General features: G+C 43.8%; 1 protein-coding gene across 4 annotated transcripts in view; it reads left to right on the forward strand.

The window, feature by feature from the left end:
* The window catches only part of LOC126194653 (mesocentin-like), a 631,517-nt gene that overhangs the window by 87,117 nt on the left and 525,017 nt on the right, over nucleotides 1-19,383 (forward strand). The gene's annotated exons all lie outside the window — the stretch shown is intronic.

Genomic DNA, 19,383 nt, shown 5'->3' on the forward strand with positions numbered 1-19,383 from the left:
GGAGGCTACATGCAGTACAGTGCATTAACAACGATTTCCATAACAAATGCTCTTTTGAAGTACGTTCTTATCTACTTCTCCCTCTTTCTTAGCTTTTTTTCCTTTATCGGGACTCCTTTTTCTTTGCCTAATAATAGTAATAGGTTTGTCAGTCCATTCATATCCGCTGTTTAGTGTACACGTACAAGCGCTAGCTAACAAACTGCTTCTCGCGGATCGCGACAACAGAGGGACGTCATCAATCTAGGGCGCATCCAGCTTTATGTACAACAGTGGTTGGCTTTCATTTTGAGAAGTCTTTCTCACACAGTCAGATTTACATGGTAAATACTGTTAATCATGTATTTGCGATTTAAGAGTTATCAAAAGGTGGTTTAAATCTTGCAAGACTTTCTGTACATACGGGGTGAACAAAAATACGGAAACGCCAGAACACAGTACATACGGTGTAGGAAAAACGTTGGCATTCTAAACAGTTTCCAGTCGCCTCGTAACGGATAAATACAGGCCCTGTTTGCTTTCCAAGGGAATTGAGACCGTTTCTCCTGCACAACAATGGCATGTCCAGGTAACAATGACGGAGGTGGATAGAGATCACTTTTCTCTAAAGTAGACCATGATTGCTCAAAAATAGTGAGATCTGGTGGTGTGGTAGCCAGGGGATGTAAGCCAGTTCACCCTCGTGCTCACAAAACCAGTCCTGGTCGATGTGAACAGGGTGTCCTGTCCTCCTGAACACAGTATCACCACTGGGGAACAAAAATTACACCTTGGGATGAACCGGACCAGCCAAAATGGTTACACAGCCCTTGGCAGTAATGCGACCTTGGAATGACCAGCTTTCTTAGTACCAGTGTCGTCCACATTGTCTTTTGGATATATTGTAAATATAGGTTCTAGCTAACATTTTTTACATGATAAAGAAAATACTAAAATAGAAGACTTTTAGAAACAATTTCCACAAATGATATTAAAGGCAAATAAAATGGCTGCAGAATTATAGCTTACGTTGGATCTAGTTATCAGATGAAAAGTATATCGTGATCAAAGCTCTTAAAACTCTAATAATGTGCTCGGAGAGAAGCCATTCACCTAAATAGCATGATCGTATGGGGCATCAAGCAATGTTTGTGACTGGATTAAGGATGTATTTGCTAGGAGGAAACATAAAGTTATCTCGGAAGCAGAGTTTTCGACAGATGTAGAAGTAACTTTGGGTGTGCTGCAGGGAAGTGTGTTGGAACTCTTGCTGTTCACGTTTTGTATTAATGACATTTCAGACAATATTAATAATAGCCTTAGATTTTCTGCAGACAACGCAGTTAACTGTAGTGAAGTCCTGTCTAAAAGAAGCTGTTCAAATATTCAATCAGCTCTTGATAAGATTTTAAAGTGGTGCAACTTGCTGGAAATGTTTAGTAATGCTTAATTGCGCACTTTACGAAATGAAAGATGTGGCATCCTATGACTATAATATCAATGAGTCACAGTTGAAATCGGTCAGCTCATGCAGAGACGTAGGTGTGGAACGATCACATAAGCTAATTCGTACGTAAAACAGGTGGCAGATTTCGGTTTATTGGTAGACTATTGGAGAAGCCTACAAAAGAGACTGCATACAAAAGACTTGTTTGGCCCATCCTAGAATACTGCTCAAGTGTGTGGCACCCATACCAATTAGGACTAACAGGAGATACTGAAGCCGGCCGTTGTGGCCGAGCGGTTCTAGGAGATTCGGTCCGGAACCACGCTGCTGCTACGGTCGCAGGTTCGAATCCTGCTTCGGGCATGGATTTGTGTGATGTCCTTAGGTTAGTTAGGTTTAAGTAGTTCTAAGTTCTAGGGGACTGATGACCTCAGATGTTAAGTCCCATAGTGCTTAGAGCCATTTTTTTCCGAGATACTGAGCGGGTACAAAGAGTGGCAGCGCGAATAGTAATCGGTTTGTTGGACCCACGGGACAGTGCCACGAAGATGCTGAAGAACTGAACTGTTTTTCATGGAATAGTTTGCGTCTATCTTGAAGCTGCCACGGCTGCAAATTATCTCATGGAAACCTACTTACAAAATTTCTTGAACCAACGTTAAATGATGAATCTAGGAATGCATTACAACCCCCTGTGTACCCATACCACAGACATAATGAAGAGAAGATTAGACTAATTACAGCACGCACAGAGGTATTTAGGCAATCATTCTTCCTACGGTCCATACGTGAATGTAAAGGGGGAGGCCCTAATAATTGGTACACTGGCATGTAACCTTTGCTATGCACTTGACGGTGGTTTGCAGAGGATGGATGTAGATATAGACCTCGCGGAGTACACACGGGACTCATGGAATAGCACGATATGACTGCCCAAATCATCACCGAACGCCCACCATGTTTCATCCTTAGGACGTAAACTCGGCCGGAAATTGAAAACTATGAAACAAGACTCTTCCGAACAAGTGACTTTCTTCAGTTGCTCCGCAGTTCAGAGTTTATGGCTTCGGCATCACGTTTTCCTGTGACGGGCATTTGCATCACTGATGTGTAGTTTTTGAATTCCAACCCGCCTTGCAATCTGCAACTTATGGAGATTCCTTCGTATAATTTTGGTGCTGACAGGGTTCGCGAGTGCGACATTCAGTTCTGCAGTAACTTTGCAGCTGTTGTCTTATTTTTCGTCACAATCCTCTTCAGTGACTTATCTTTTACGCATCACTAAACACACACTTTCGTCCGTGTTGTGGCTTAGCTGATGATGTCTTTCCCCTTTTCCCTATATGCGGTTTAAATCTTCATTGCGGTGTCTCTTGAAACACCAAACACTTCGGCTTCCGTGGTTACAGAAGCACCCACCATACGAGCACCAAGAATCTGCGCACGTTTGACTTCGCTGAGCTCCGACATAATGCACTCAGTTGTACACAGAACACTGTTCCGACTGCGACTGACACTTGCAACGTATTGAGGACATTGCACGGATGTCATTCGTGATCACATACAGCAGGGCAACCTACAGGCTTGGCCAACAGCTGCATTTATGTTCATGTATGCATTGCTCGCGTGGTTTCCATATTTTTGTCCGCTTCCTGTATAACAATCAATATTTACCAACTCTTTATTTCTGAGCAGTCAACTGTAGCCTTCAGTTCCTACAACCATAGCGTAGATCCGTTTACGTTGTAAGCGCTTCATTGGGCCTCTTCAGTTGACGATTTACCATCTAACGCGTTGAGGTACTTATATATAAAAGACAATTACTGTGTATTTTTAATTGATTTGCTTATAAGCTGCAATCACCCTTTTTTTCTTTTTAACCCCATAACACTAAATGGAGGAGGGAGATGTTACATTGCTGCTAAACCATCGTAAATAACGGGTGTCCGGGAAGTAAGGACGAATTTGAATTTTGTGCCATTTTGTCATATGCCGTGGTTTTTTCATGTTCGTTATCTGCGATCCTTCCCATTAGTAGCCTGATAGCTTTTGTGTGGTGAGCATTGTTCTTTAATGTCTATTTTCGTCTTGTAGAAAATGACAAAAAATAATGGTTCAAATGGCTCTGAGCACTATGGGACTTAACTGCTGTGGTCATCATTCCCCTAGAACTTAGAACTACTTAAACCTAACTAACCTAAGGACATCACACACATACATGCCCGAGGCAGAAAATGACAACTGAGCAACGCGTCCAAGTGATAAAAAGTTACTACAAAAACAGTGCAAGTCCCACGGCAACTGTTTGTGAATTGCGTGTGGCACTCGGAAGTAATGCTGCTACAGCCGAATCACCAGTTCGGAAGTTGATTCGATAGTTTCAGACCACGGGTTACGTTTCAACGTCAAGAGAACAGGACGACCGCGTTTTGTTCGGACACAAGAAAATATTGCTGTCGTGCGTGACAATGTGGCCGTAAGCCCCAGAAAATCAGTTCGCCGACCAGCTCAACTTTTGAATTTATCCCTAAGTTCACGGCATGAAAGCCTTTGAAATTATCTGAAAATGTATGTGTACAAGATTCAACTTATACAAGAGTTGAAGCGTGCAGATCATGGAAAGATACATCTATTTGCTCAATGGGTCTTGGTTCGACAAGCGGAGAACTTCACAAAAAGAATAATGTTCCCGGATGAGGCGCACTTCCACTTCAGCGGGTACGACAATAAGCAGAACTGCAGAATTTTGAGTAGCAAAAATCCGCGAGTGACCGTGGAAGTTTAGATGTATCCACAACGCACAACAGTGTGGTGTGGGTTCTGGGCAGGAGTAGTGATCGTCCCTTACTTTTTGTAAATGATGAGGGAGTTGCCGTCACTGTGAACGGCGACCGTTACCTAAACATGGGTTTTTTCCCTCTTATTAATGAAAATGGAAATTTTTTTGTCTCAACAAGACGGTGCAACATGTCACACATCCCTTGAAACGATAAACGACTGCTGTGCTGAATGAAAGGTTTCCTTAAAAAAATTATCTCTTTGCTTGGCAGTCAGAAATAGCCTGCCAGATCATGCGATCCTACATCTTGTTTTTTTGTGGAGATTTGTGAAATCAAAATTGTACGTGAACAAACCACAAATAACACACCAATTGAAGGATGAAATTCAAAGGGTTATTAACGGCACCCCACCTGATATTTGCGAACGCGTCATCGGGAATTTCATTGTACGCATTACTCATTGCTGCGCAGCCTTGGGTGGTCATATGGGGGATACAGTTTTTCGTACATAACTGGGGGGAGTTACTTAATATGTTTATAAAAAAAACATATTTTCAACAAATTTTGTGTGTTCAATAGCAATTTAACATTCGTCACTAGTTCCCGGACACCCTCTATTACTACTCTACATTTTGTTCAAAGGAAGACGCAATTTATAGGTAAGGAATTAGTTAATTACAATAATTAAATCTCCAGTAGTAGTTTACATACCAAATTAGGTACAAAATGCCCTGTTTTATACCCTATTGCAATCATAAATTTTACGAGGGTTTAGTAGTTAGGGTTAATTGTCTCACTTGGTGAGGACTTGATAATCAATCGAAACCGGTAATGACTTAATTTTTGCGATCTGCGACAGATATATAAAATAAAAAATAGTACAGTTGTCATTGTACCTTTTTCTAATACAGGACATAGGACGAACATTCGACGTTCAGTGTGTCTTAATTTTATCAATTTGAATATTTGAATCGTTTTACGAGTTGTATGTGGATGAAGTGATATATATATATATATATATATATATATATATATATATATATATATATATATATATATATATATATATATATCTCTTCGGTCATCTTGTAAGGGATGCTCACGGAATTAATAGAATAAGGATCCCTTCACACCTGGGTAACTTCATGTGCGCACTAGGTGCATGCGCCCATTGCTCAAAGGGGCAATGGGGCGCATGCACAAATGCGGTCACGCATGCCTGTGATAATGCGCGCTCGAGCCACCGTGTGTAGGCGCAGGAATCTACCCATCCCAGACGGGGAGATACTCCTACGTGTGCAACAGTCATGCGCCTGTCCACGGTTCTCATCATTTGGTGCTTTACCCGCTGAAAGATCCAGTTTTTCTCGCGCAATCAAATTTGCCTTTGCGTTAGCTCATTGGCCGAGTGGTCTAACGATAAATACGGGGAATCAGTATTATCGTGCATTTACTTTTTTCTTTATGGTTAATTCTGTTGTTTATAAAGACAGCTTGAAACTAAATAACTGTCTGCAGTTCCTCACGAGGAAGAATAACCTGGAAACCACAACGGAAAACCTGAGCAAAATGAAAAGTCTTCGCTCGCAGTTCCGAAGAATAAGTAGTGCAGAATAGCAATTCTGGGACTCTTGACGCCGGCCGGAGTGGCCGTGCGGTTCTAGGCGCTCCAGTCTGGAACCGTGTGACCGCTACGGTCGCAGGTTCGAATCCTGCCTCGGGCATGGATGTGTGTGATGTCCTTAGGTTAGTTAGGTTTAAGTAGTTCTAAGTTCTAGGGGACTGATGACCATAGCAGTTAAGTCCCATAGTGCTCAGAGCCATTTGAACCATTTGGACTCTTGACGTGCCGAAGCCCTGTTGGTTCCCTTACGAACTGCTTTGGTCAATATGTTGTTTGTGTCAACGAGAGCAAATATAAAAAAGACTGAAATCTCTAGCAGAAATGCGCATTCATGATTCATAAAGTACTTTTTGATTTCCAAAAAAATGGCTCTGAGCACTATGGGACTTAACATCTATGGTCATCAGTCCCCTAGAACTTAGAACTACTTAAACCTAACTAACCTAAGGACTTCACACAACACCCAATCATCACGAGGCAGAGAAAATTCCTGACCCCGCCGGGCATCGAACCCGGGAACCCGGGCGTGGGAAGCGAGAACGCTACCGCACGACCACGAGCTGCGGACTTTTGATTTCCAAATGGAATCGGAAACGTAACATCTAATATCTGATACTTCATTAGCCGCCAGCACATCCATATTCTGTGGAAACTGTTCTTCTCTATGTTTCGCAAATTTCAACTCCGAACACATGCGGCTTACCCAGCGAATCGATTTCATCACAGCAACAACAAACGGTACCGAAGTTTCGGACTGTTTATAATGCTTCAGTCCGTGACTCTCCAAGTTGAGCAAAAATTTGCATTCGTAATATAAAATAAATGACTTTATAAGCACGTTGATTTGATGGTTGTTACATTTTCTCTTCATACAAAAATTTTCTCGTTTATAGAGTTCATCTTTACGATTACACGTTTTGCGAGACAAGTATAACACACGTACTTGCATGTTCTTGACCTGTTCATTGTAAATGTTAAGAATCTCACAAGTGTTATGTTCCGCGCAGTAAGTCTGATAGGTAGCATTGGGTGGTCCTCAGGGTGCCTTTAGACGGCTTGTTTATGGTGCAGTCTCGATGCTCAGCATTGCCAGCGTACCTGGCTGACCCTGACCAAGGCCGGTATTACACTATCAAATTTCTTTGTCCAATATCTTTGTCCATTATCTTTGTCAAAGATATTTGATGGTGTAATAGGGACTTTGTCAAATGTCATCCAATATTTGATCAAATCTAGGGCCTCGCTGTAGATTTGATCAAAGAAATCGCCTGTCTTCTGTTCTCTGCAATGTGACATGTTACCACATGGAGCGCTAGCATCGCTGCATTCTGTCGTCTGTAGTGTTTTTATAAACATTGCTGGTAAATACAATTGGTGTGTGCCGACAACTACAAAATTAATAGAGATGTATGAAGCTGATGAGGCGCTTTACAACGTGAGGCACCCTGAATACAAAAATAGATTAAGAAGATTGGAGACCTGACCTGACCTAACCTAACCTAACCTAACTTAACCCTCTTCTGTAGCAAGGAATCGGAGTGGTACAGTGAGCCTGTCTTCTGTAGATGTAGCAGTTCTTAAGTGAATATTGTGCTTTGTGATATGAGGATACACCTCACAGAGCACATACAGAAATGTATGCTCATCCATTCTTAAGTAATTGATGTACAACTTGACGTCTTCCACTGTAAGCCCACCTAACAAGTTTTGTTGAATGCTTTTATCGTGTCGTCGTAAAACGCACGGCTTCTCCCAGATTAGATTAGTTTTTCGTTCCATAGATCCGTGCTGAGGAGATCCTCGTGGATGTGGAAGATGTCAATTTTTTAAAGCTGAAATAACAATACTAATAGTATGAATAAATACATCATTTGTTTCTATTAAAAATTTCGTCAATGGAGTAGAAGGAGTTGGCCACTAGTAAGTCTTTCAGGTTTCTTTGAAAGTGATCTTTATTTGTAACTAAAATTTTTATGTTTGCTGGCAAATTATTTAAGATGAGTGTTCCTGAGTAGTGGACCCCTTTTTGAACTAAAGTAAGTGCTTTTAAGTCCTTGCGCAGATCATTTTTGTTCCTGGTATTGTATGTATGAACTGAGTTGTTTGTTGGAAAAAGAGATATATTATTTAGGACAAATTTCATTAAGGAGTAAATATACTGAGAGGCAGTAGTTAGTATACCCAGTTCTTTGAAGAAGTTTCTGCAGGACGTCCGTGAATTTACTACACAAATAATACTTATTACACGCTTTCGGACTCTGAAAACTTTTGTTTGACTTTAAGATTTACCCCAAAATATTATACCATATGACATTATGGAATGAAAGTAGGCAAAGTATGCAAGCTTTTTCATTTTTATGTTGCCTATGTCTGCTAACACTCGAATTGCAAATACAAATTCGTTAAGGCGTTTCTGCAGTTCTGTGGTGTGCTCCTCCCAACTGAATTTATCAAGTTGTAATCCCAGGAATTTAAGACTGTCAAACTTGTATGTATGGTTCCTTTTTTTCCCCCACTTCTTTTCCGCATGTGCACACGATGCAATTGCGGTATGTGCAACTGCTGCGGTTAATAACAAGTTGTTGTCAGCCATCTTGAACTTTGACGAAAAATTTGATGACAGTGTAATACCCCTTCTAGCGCTACGTCAAAGTTCTTTGTCAAATATATTTGACGGAATATTTGATCACATCTTTGATCAAATCTTTGACAAAGAAATTTGATAGTGTAATACCGGCCTAACGATCCCACTGCCCACTGTCCACCTCCAAGGGCGCATTTAACTACAGGCTAGCCCGGGCAGCTGCAGCTTGATTACTGGAATAGCAGTGCGTACTGCTCTCTGGGTGTGGATAGACTCAATCATGCAGACATGTTTAGAAAGTGGCATGCACCTACTACAAGGGTGCTTATACGTAAGGCGAGCCGGCCAGAGTGGCCGAGCGGTTCTAGGTGCTACAGTCTGGAACCGGGCGACCGCTACGGTCGCAGGTTCGCATCCTGCCTCGGGCATGGATGTGTCTGATGTCCATAGGTTAGTTAGGTTTAAGTGATTCTAAGCTCTAGGGCACTAATGACCTGAGAAGTTAAGTCCCATAGTGCTCAGAGCCATTTGAACCATTTGAACGAAAGGCGCGCGAGAACAGGCGAAACGCGAGCAGGTGTAAACGCAGCTTAAGTCTGTCGCTAATGCAAGTCTTTTTCTGTTCGTTGTTGTTAAACGTTTCTGTTAATTCCTTGCACTGAGTAAGCAATCAGGAATTGTGCAGCTGATCTCTGAATATTCTCTAACTCTTCTGTTAAGCTAATTTGTTAATAGACCCATAATGACACACAAAATTGAAAATAACGATCGGGCGACAATTTTAAGCGATATTCTTCGCAGATAAATTACACTTTCCTACAATTATGGCAATAAATTTCTCCCTCTCTCACTGCTAGAGTCATGTGGTTGCCGATACTGTAGACAAACAGTATACACTGAGGTGACAAAAGTCATGGGATACCTCCTACTGTCGTGTCGGACTTCCTCTTTTACGGCGTAATGTGACAACTCGACGCGGCACTGACACGAGTCGTTCGAAGTTCCCTGCAGAAATACTGAGTCATGCTGCGTCCATAATCGTCCACAACTGCGAAAGTGTTGCCCGTGCAGGATTTTGTGCACGAACTGACTTCTCAGTTATGTCCCATAAATGTTCAATGGGATTTATGTCGGGCGATCTAGGTAGCCAAACCATTCGCTCGAACTGTCCAGAATGTTATTCAGATTAATCGCGAACAGCTGTGGCCCGGTGACGTGGAGCATTGTCATCCATAAAAACTCCCTCGTTCTTTAGGTACATGAAGTCCATGAATGGCTGCTAATGGTCTCCATGTAGCCGACCATAACCATTTTTAGTCAGTGATCGGTTCAGTTAGACCAGGGGACCCAGTCAATTCTGTGTAAACACAGTTCACACCACTATGGAGTCACTACCAGCCTGCACAGTGCCTTGTTGACAACTTGGGTTCATGGCTTCATGGGATCTGCGCCGCACTCGAACCCTACCGTCAGGTCTTACCAACTGAAATCTGGACTCATCTGACCAGACCACGGTTTTCCAGTCGTCTAGGATCCAACCGATATGGTCACGAACCCAGGAGAGGTGCTGCAGGCGTGCTGTTAGCAAAGGCACTCGCGCCGGTCGTCTGCTGCCATACCCCATTAATGCCAGATTTCTACTTACTGTCCCAACTGATACGTTCATCATACGTCCCACATTAATTTCTGCTCTTATTGCACCTAGTGTTACTTGTCTGGTAGCAACTACAACTCTATGCATACGGCGCTCCTCTTGATCTTTAAGTGAAGGCCGTCGGCGTTGCTAGTGGTGAGAAATAATGCCTGACATTTGGTATTCTCGGCTCATCCTTGACACTGTGGACCTCGCAATATTGTCTCGGTTTCCGAAATAGTGTGTCCCATGCGTCTAGCCCGAACTACCATTCCGCGTTCAAAGTCAGTTAATTCCCGTCGTTGCGGCCATTATCACGTCGGTCACCTTTTCACATGAATCACTTGGTGCAAATGACAGCTTCGTCAATGCACTACCCTTCTACACCTTGTGTACTCGATACTACCGTCATTTGTAATGGGTGAACTTAATAAAATCGACAAACTTCAGTGACGGATTCCTGATTGGAAATGGAGGAAAAAAGGTCCTATGAACATGTGATCGGGAGTGCATCGTTGGCACGGTAGATCGCACTGACGCATGACAGTTCCTCTGACCACGTGCCGTATGTTTCTTGTGTGTTGCAGGTAATAGGTACAGTAGCGGTTGTCGTCCAGGATACATGTAATAATCGTACTTTGGCTTACACCATGTTGATGTAAGCACCTCCAAATCTGGTGTACGCACAGTCCGCCGCCTCCCTGCAATTTCATCTGTCTGAAAGGACCCATGATCACAAAAACGCCCAAAAAGGGCTTGAAATGGCGTGTGATGTGGGTGGTGTCTGTGAGGGTGCTTGTTTTTGATACAGCCGTGCTAGCTCTCGACTGTTTCCATACGCTTGGCCGTACACAAACACCACCGTGGCTTGTTCTCGACATTAGTACCGTACCATCCTGTTGCTTACAGTACATTGCGTCGGTCACAGAGCCTGCAAAGCACAATGAACACATGTCACGTGGTGAGAGGGACGTTCTTTCGCCAGCACCATCTACCGCGGCAACGATGCATTTTCGGACACGTGTTCATAAGACCTTTTTCCTTCCATTTCTAGTCAGTAATCCGTCCCTGCAGTTTATCGGTTTCATTCGTGTTTACCCTGTGTGTGTGCAGTTTACTGTCCCATGACTTTTGTCACCTCAGTGTATAAACAGATGCTAAAAGTCACGCCATTCATCAGCTTTGTATAATCAGTAACAAATAAAATTTATTTGTGACACAAACTCAACAGCTACATCACTCAGGTTGTAGCAAATGGCGGAGTGATGTCTGCGCTTTATTCCAAGCCTTTCATGCGTTCGCTGTCTAACTCCGAAAAACACCAAGTGGACCGACTATCCGCCAGCCCATATACACAGCAGTTCCCATACACAACTTAAAATTTTCGAGTTGATATTTAAAACTTTTGTCACTAACTCTCTTATATCCATTTTCTATGATGTTATAAATGTAGACTCAATTGTGGCAAAGAGAAGCAACGAGCACTTCCAGTTACATGTCCAGCCACGGTAGGAACTGAACAAAGCTCTTTTTCATCTCGGAAAGTTTTTTGTAAAAGAAAAAGCTCCAGTAAACATGGGCTCTAAAGTGCATACCTTATCAGATATGAACACTTGTTCATCTTCTCTACGGTGAAACATATCTTTTGTACTGAATAAGTGCTCGTGGACGATACACATTTTAGATCCCATTTTTATGAGACATTGTCTTGTTCTGGTCCATACTACCACCTCTGAAAGTTTGTCGGTGGATTTCTGGTTCACCCTGTATAAAGACAATGAAATATGTCCAAGATAAATGTTATTTCCGATGAGTTTACCGAGATTGGTATCATATTTAATGGTTGTATTACATTTATTACGATAAACGATAGATACAAGACGATAGCAATGTTCCTGATTAGCACAATGTAATTGCTTAAATATCTAAAAAAATATCCAATACAGAGTCGAAATTTTTTTAATAAATCGTGATTTGATTTCAGAAGAGTCATCGAATAAATTTTTATCTTATTTCTTCCTATGGGTGTAAACTCAGTTATTTCGAAGTATTCATTCTGTGGCGTTTTATCGGCGGTTGCAGTGCTCAGAACACAGTTCATTCCTTTTCTATCGACATTTTAAGCGAAAAATTATTGTTCAATAATAACGGCCCTCGCTCTCGTCTGTGTACATTCAGAGAAGTTGCAATTAAATTTAGTCTAATTATATAGTGTTTACCATGTTGTATGTCTGTATTTATAGCCGAGGAAGATGGTGTTCTTATGTGCCTTTTCCATTTGTTTCAGGTGAGTAGGGGAACACTGCAGGGGTTCAGCGAGCGCGTAGAGAAAGACGAATGGCTTTGTCGATATTGGCGTGTAAGAGAATGTCAGAGACTCGCTGCTGGCGACGCGCAAACGCTACTTGCACGCTGCTGTTTAAGGAGGATTTATATTCCTCTTTTCTGTGGTCATCACCTCTCGGTAAGAATTACATTTTGCTGCGCAGAACGGAGAAGGGAGAAGGGGGGGGGGGTATACGACTTCAGCCGTTGTTGATGTTTTGTACTAATCTCAGTACCTGGCAGAGAAGTGAAAGATAACGATAAATGTACATGCAAGGGTAGCTCTAGAGACGACGACTTCGACGTCACGCACTTTGTAATATGTCTGTACGCTATTTATGTTATTGTAGGCTCTCGTGACGCCTGACGGAGAGCATGTCTTCTTGCTGAGTAAAAATCCTCTTTCACTGTAATGCATAATTTTGTAGACGGAAATAGCCGTTGTTAAAGGTGAAGGTGGCTCCAGTTTAGGAGAACGTGACCTCTTGCTGTGTTATTCCAGCACCTGAGGCAAGTAATGGGCTATCATTCGTTCGCCTTAAGTTTTGTGTTTGTACACAGACAACTTCGTGTTTTGCGTACCGGATTTCACAGCAGGGCTTATTAACGGCCGTTCTGCACGTCCGGTTGAAATAGATTTTCTGCCCGCTGCCCTCAACAGTTCAGTGTCATTTCCATATCCCGTGCCACTGATGACAGCCTCATGCTCTCGCCAGTGCATATTTTCCTCTCGTAAATCTGTGAAATTCGGGAATTGTAATTCGGCACGGAAGCTAGTCGTGTAGTTTCGAGGGCGCAGTGGCACTGTGCCAAGGTGTCGGAAGAGCTTTGATCGATCCGCGTTCCAGCCATTAGATTTACGACCGCCATAATTTCGTTCATTTGTTCGATGTAAATGTCAGCGTGATTCATAAGGCCCTGCGCGAAACTCTAGCTCGCTCTTTCACATTTGAAAGCTCGCTGGATTAGTTTTGCTCAATTATCGGGCGGCTATCGTCAAAGCTACAGTAATACCGTGCAGATGAGTATAACAATTGAGTCTGTAGTTTGAAGAAGGGAACAACCGCCAAAAAATCGATTTTTTCGTTTCTCTCCACCAGACACATGTTCGTATGTCGAGCTTTGAAAAGAGAACGAAGACCACTGATGTGCCGGCTTATTCTTATTTGAGTATATTCGAGTTCGTCCACCCTCAACGTTGTGGTTGCACTAACAGCAGGTGTTCGTATCTGCTGTTCAATCTTTTAAAACATCGTGTTTGCAGTGCATCTGGGTATTGTTTTGTGTTAAATACCTTCATTAAAGGCGACTGAATAACAGTAATTTATGTAGTAACTATTCTAAGTGGTTTAAAAAATTTTAGTTTGCCGACAACGAAGTCCCTGGAAATTTACTCGTTTTCGATTTCAAAAAACAGGATATCAGTATACTTCCTACCTAAAAATTACAGACCACACCTGAACTCGTTGATCGTGTGGCAAAAAAAAAAGTGCTCCGCATTCCACCATAAATTCCATACAATGTAAAAATTCCAACACAGGACAAGAAGATCAAGGCTGTATGATAGTTACATACATTCCACAGAAGTACAGACCATTTCATGAGGAGGCGTTGATGAGATCAACAACAGCTGCTGCAGAGGACGATAAAAATGGGCAGTAAAGATTTTTGGGGTAAATTTCATAGACAATGCTTTCAAAACCTGTGAGTTGTATAGACATTTTTCGTATATGTTTGTTGTCAACTTTTGTGAAAATTTAACTATTTATGAAGTCGAAATAAGAATTTTTAATGCCTAATTCATAATCAGTTTGAAGAATGGAAAAAATCCACGGTTTTACATACTATGATGCGTCCTTCAGGACAATCCAATTCGACTTTCCAGGGTACTGAGATAGGAGGGAAATGTAAAGAATCTCATATAAATGCTTGGTTAAGACAAAATTAAAAATAAGAAAAATGGCTCTGAGCACTATGGGACTTAACTTCTGAGGTCATCAGTCCCCTAGAACTTAGAACTACTTAAACCTAACTAACCTAAGGACATCACACACATCCATGCCCGCGGCAGGATTCGAACCTGCGACCGTAGCGGTCGCGCATTTCCAGACTGAAGCGCCTAAAAATAAGAACAGGAGGATGTTATTTGTATTTCCACACAAAAGGAGGTTTTGGATTCGTTCCCTTATTCAGACTTCTGAGTCAACTGACACCTTGAACGACAAGAGATACGCCGTAAATATTCACAAGGCATCGGCATTTCTAATCCCTAGCAGTTCAACCATATCGGCCCGCGGGCTCAAGGTCAACATCAATATCGCGGCCCAACACCGTCTACCGGTAAAATATGCCTGTGGCCCTCGTTGCCGCTATAAGCCGGAGGTAATGGATCAGTGTGACTCGGGCAGACGTGCAGGATGTATCGCAGACGTATGTGTGAACCGTACCGTCAACTTGAAAGAGAGCATGAGAGAATTTAATGCATCTATCCGCGAAATTGCTGCTCCTATGGGGCCGTATGGGACGAAGTGTTTCGGCAGTGCAACGGTGTGTGCAGAATGGTTCACGGAAGGCCGTACAACACGACGAGGTGGGTCAGATCGCAGCACCCAGACCACCCCTGAGAAGATCGACGTCTCATCCGAATGGCATTGCAGGACAGATCTGCATCCTCCTTGGCTCTCACGCAACAGTGGAACAAAAAGTATATGTTACCTAAGGGACCATACTGCTGAGGTCATCCGTCCCTAGACACACACACTACTTGAACTAACTTATGCTAAGAACAACACACACACCGATGCCCGAGGGAGGACTCGAACCTCCGGCGGGAGGGGCCGTGCAGTCCGTGACATGGCGCCTCTAACCGCACGGCCACTCAGAGCGGCACAGTGGAACAAATCGTACACTATCGGGGGTGACCGTCCGGCGCCGTTTATTACGGCATGGGTTTCGTGCTCGCCGTCCACTTCTCTGCCTACCTTTGACGAACGTGCAGAAATATACTACACGGCAACGGTGTATGGAACGCCATCACTGAGGACAGGAATGGCATCAATAGTGTTCTCGGACGAATCCAGGTTCTGTTTGCTTGAAAATGATGGCCACATTTTGGTTCGCCGCAGACAGGGGGAGCGACATCACACTGACTGCATTCGGACAAGCCATACAGCGCCGACTCAAGGCCTTATGGTTTGTGGTGCTATGGGGTACAGCTACAAATCTTAGTTCGTTCATGTCCAGGGCGCTGTGATAAGTGTGACCTACGTGAATGACATCCTGCGACCCGTAGCTATACCCTTTCTGCACAACACCCGAGACGCCATTTTTTAGCTAGATAATGTACGACCACATGTTGCCGCACGAACAAGTGCCTTCTTGGTGTCTCAGGATGTCAGCCTTTTCCCCTGGCCCACTAGATCACCGTACTTGTCGCCAACGGAAAACGTATTGGAGATAGTGAAACGACGGGTGCAGCGCTGTGACCCATTGCCAACCCCCATAAAAGATCTTTGGAACTAGTGTGAATGCAGCATGGATAACTAAACCTCAGGATGCCATTCGTGCCTTATAAGCGTCGATGCCATCACGTATGTAACAAGTTGTGAGGCCCATGGCGGACCTAGTGCCTACTAGGCAACAGGACACATGATGAACCGAGGTGACGGAAATGTTAAACATTTCTGCAGAACATAGTAATGTACTTGTCCTGTGAATATGACTAGTCGTTCAAGGTGTTCAGTTTTTTCTGAACATAAGTGTAAGCCATATCTCAAGGTCTTCGTACCCAGCAAGGCTACACGCTGCCTCTATTATTCCTTAAACTACACTCCTGGAAATTGAAATAAGAACACCGTGAATTCATTGTCCCAGGAAGGGGAAACTTTATTGACACATTCCTGGGGTCAGATACATCACATGATCACACTGACAGAACCACAGGCACATAGACACAGGCAACAGAGCATGCACAATGTCGGCACTAGTACAGTGTATATCCACCTTTCGCAGCAATGCAGGCTGCTATTCTCCCATGGAGACGATCGTAGAGATGCTGGATGTAGTCCTGTGGAACGGCTTGCCATGCCATTTCCACCTGGCGCCTCAGTTGGACCAGCGTTCGTGCTGGACGTGCAGACCGCGTGAGACGACGCTTCATCCAGTCCCAAACATGCTCAATGGGGGACAGATCCGGAGATCTTGCTGGCCAGGGTAGTTGACTTACACCTTCTAGAGCACGTTGGGTGGCACGGGATACATGCGGACGTGCATTGTCCTGTTGGAACAGCAAGTTCCCTTGCCGGTCTAGGAATGGTAGAACGATGGGTTCGATGACGGTTTGGGTGTACCGTGCACTATTCAGTGTCCCCTCGACGATCACCAGTGGTGTACGGCCAGTGTAGGAGATCGCTCCCCACACCATGATGCCGGGTGTTGGCCCTGTGTGCCTCGGTCGTATGCAGTCCTGATTGTGGCGCTCACCTGCACGGCGCCAAACACGCATACGACCATCATTGGCACCAAGGCAGAAGCGACTCTCATCGCTGAAGACGACACGTCTCCATTCGTCCCTCCATTCACGCCTGTAGCGACACCACTGGAGGCGGGCTGCACGATGTTGGGGCGTGAGCGGAAGACGGCCTAACGGTGTGCGGGACCGTAGCCCAGCTTCATGGAGACGGTTGCGAATGGTCCTCGCCGATACCCCAGGAGCAACAGTGTCCCTAATTTGCTGGGAAGTGGCGGTGCGGTCCCCTACGGCACTGCGTAGGATCCCACGGTCTTGGCGTGCATCCGTGCGTCGCTGCGGTCCGGTCCCAGGTCGACGGGCACGTGCACCTTCCGCCGACCACTGGCGACAACATCGATGTACTGTGGAGACCTCACGCCCCACGTGTTGAGCAATTCGGCGGTACGTCCACCCGGCCTCCCGCATTCCCACTATACGCCCTCGCTCAAAGTCCGTCAACTGCACATACGGTTCACGTCCACGCTGTCGCGGCATGCTACCAGTGTTAAAGACTGCGATGGAGCTCCGTATGCCACGGCAAACTGGCTGACACTGACGGCGGCGGTGCACAAATGCTGCGCAGCTAGCGCCATTCGACGGCCAACACCGCGGTTCCTGGTGTGTCCGCTGTGCCGTGCGTGTGATCATTGCTTGTACAGCCCTCTCGCAGTGTCCGGAGCAAGTATGGTGGGTCTGACACACCGGTGTCAATGTGTTCTTTTTTCCATTTCCAGGAGTGTAGAAAGTGTTAGCGGCCCTCTCACACTTCCTTGGGGCGCTCCTGACGATACCTTTGATGAACCCATGCCGTCGAGACGGACAACATACTGGGTTCTATTACTTAAGAAGTCTTCGAGCCACTTACATATCGGGAAACCTATTCCACGAGTTCGACCTTCGTTAACAGTCTACAGTGGTTTACGGTGTCAAAAGGTTTTCGGAAATATAAAAATAGGGAATCTGCCTGTTGCCCTTCCTCCATAGTTCTCAGTACATCATGTGAGGAAAGGGTAAGTTGAGTTTCACACCACCGATTCTTTCTAAAACTACGCCGATTCGTGGACGCAAACTTCACGGTTCGAGAAAATTTATTGTATTCCAACTCAGAAGAATTCTGCGGCAAACCGATGTTTCGGATATTGGTCTGTAATTTTGCAGTTCCGTTCTTTTGCCCTTCTTACGTATGTGAGTTAATAATAATAACAATTGAGTTAATAATAATAACAATAAAATATATAAATGTGGTGATTGAAACCGGATGTGTTACCCCTCAGAGTGCCTCGCCATAAACACAGCCACACAGTTAAATAATTTGAAGAAGAAAGAAAGGAAAACATTTCGGCAAATTTTACGTGCAAAGTATGAAAATAGGATTTGGAAATTAAGAAGCGACAAGGAGGGTATGAAAAAACTGAGAATATAGTAGATACAATGAGAAAACGGAGGTTTATATTTTATACCAAAATTTCATGGTTTACAGAAGTTAGGAAGGATCTACAGCGGATGGAAATAACAGACAAAGACATAGAAAGCAGGCATTAATTCAGGGAAAAGGTACAAAAAGTGAACGGTTTAAAAAAAAAGTCAAGCAGAGGACATGAAGAGGAGAAATTAAGTAATAACAGAGATTCTAGGCGCTACAGTCTGGAACCGCGCGACCGCTACGGTCGCAGGTTCGAATCCTGCCTCGGGCGTGGATGTGTGTGATGTCCTTAGGCTAGTTAGGTTTAAGTAGTTCTAAGTTCTAGGGGACTGATGACCTCAGAAGTTACGTCCCATAGTGTTCAGAGCCATTTGAACCATTTTGAACAACAGAGAGCAAGAATGGAGAAGTATTGGTAGCCAAAAAAAGGAAAAGAATAAGTTGTTAAAATCAGATGTTTCACTTGGTCCTTACTCGGCCAGATTCGAATAATATAGCAATAATAATAATAATAGTAATAATAATATGTTTACATAAGTAATTAGTGCATCACTTTAGTAAAAATCCAAGAAATAGCACTTCAGAGAAGTATAGCATTTGAAAAGCATTCATCCGAAAATTTGAGTGGAACATGTGTCATGGAATTAGTTTAACAACGGGTAACAGTAACAAACTTGCGCAACTTTGGCAGCATTACGTGAGATAAAATTGAAGTGCGCGCTCAACATTATCAATATTTCACTTAGCACAACCACTGTGAACATAAGTCTGGAAAGTATGGCAATGTGGCTATGTATATTAAGGGGATGCTGTCTCTTTCAGTCGTTTCCATCTAGGCTGTGTTCGTGAAGTTGGTCGATTGTGTGTGTGTGTGTGTGTGTGTGTGTGTGTGAGAGAGAGAGAGAGAGAGAGAGAGAGAGAGAGAGAGAGAGAGCGAGTTTTAATGAATTGTCTTTCCCTTTCTGTCCTCCCTTAAAAGCGCCCATTCACAGCCTGACTGGTCCGCCTACCCGGCCAACTTTGTGTGTGGACCGGCCACTGGCGACTGCTTGCAGGATGCTACCTGCCCGCACTTACG

This window comes from Schistocerca nitens, chromosome 7, assembly GCF_023898315.1.
Source record: "Schistocerca nitens isolate TAMUIC-IGC-003100 chromosome 7, iqSchNite1.1, whole genome shotgun sequence".
Taxonomy (NCBI): Eukaryota; Metazoa; Arthropoda; class Insecta; order Orthoptera; family Acrididae; genus Schistocerca; species Schistocerca nitens.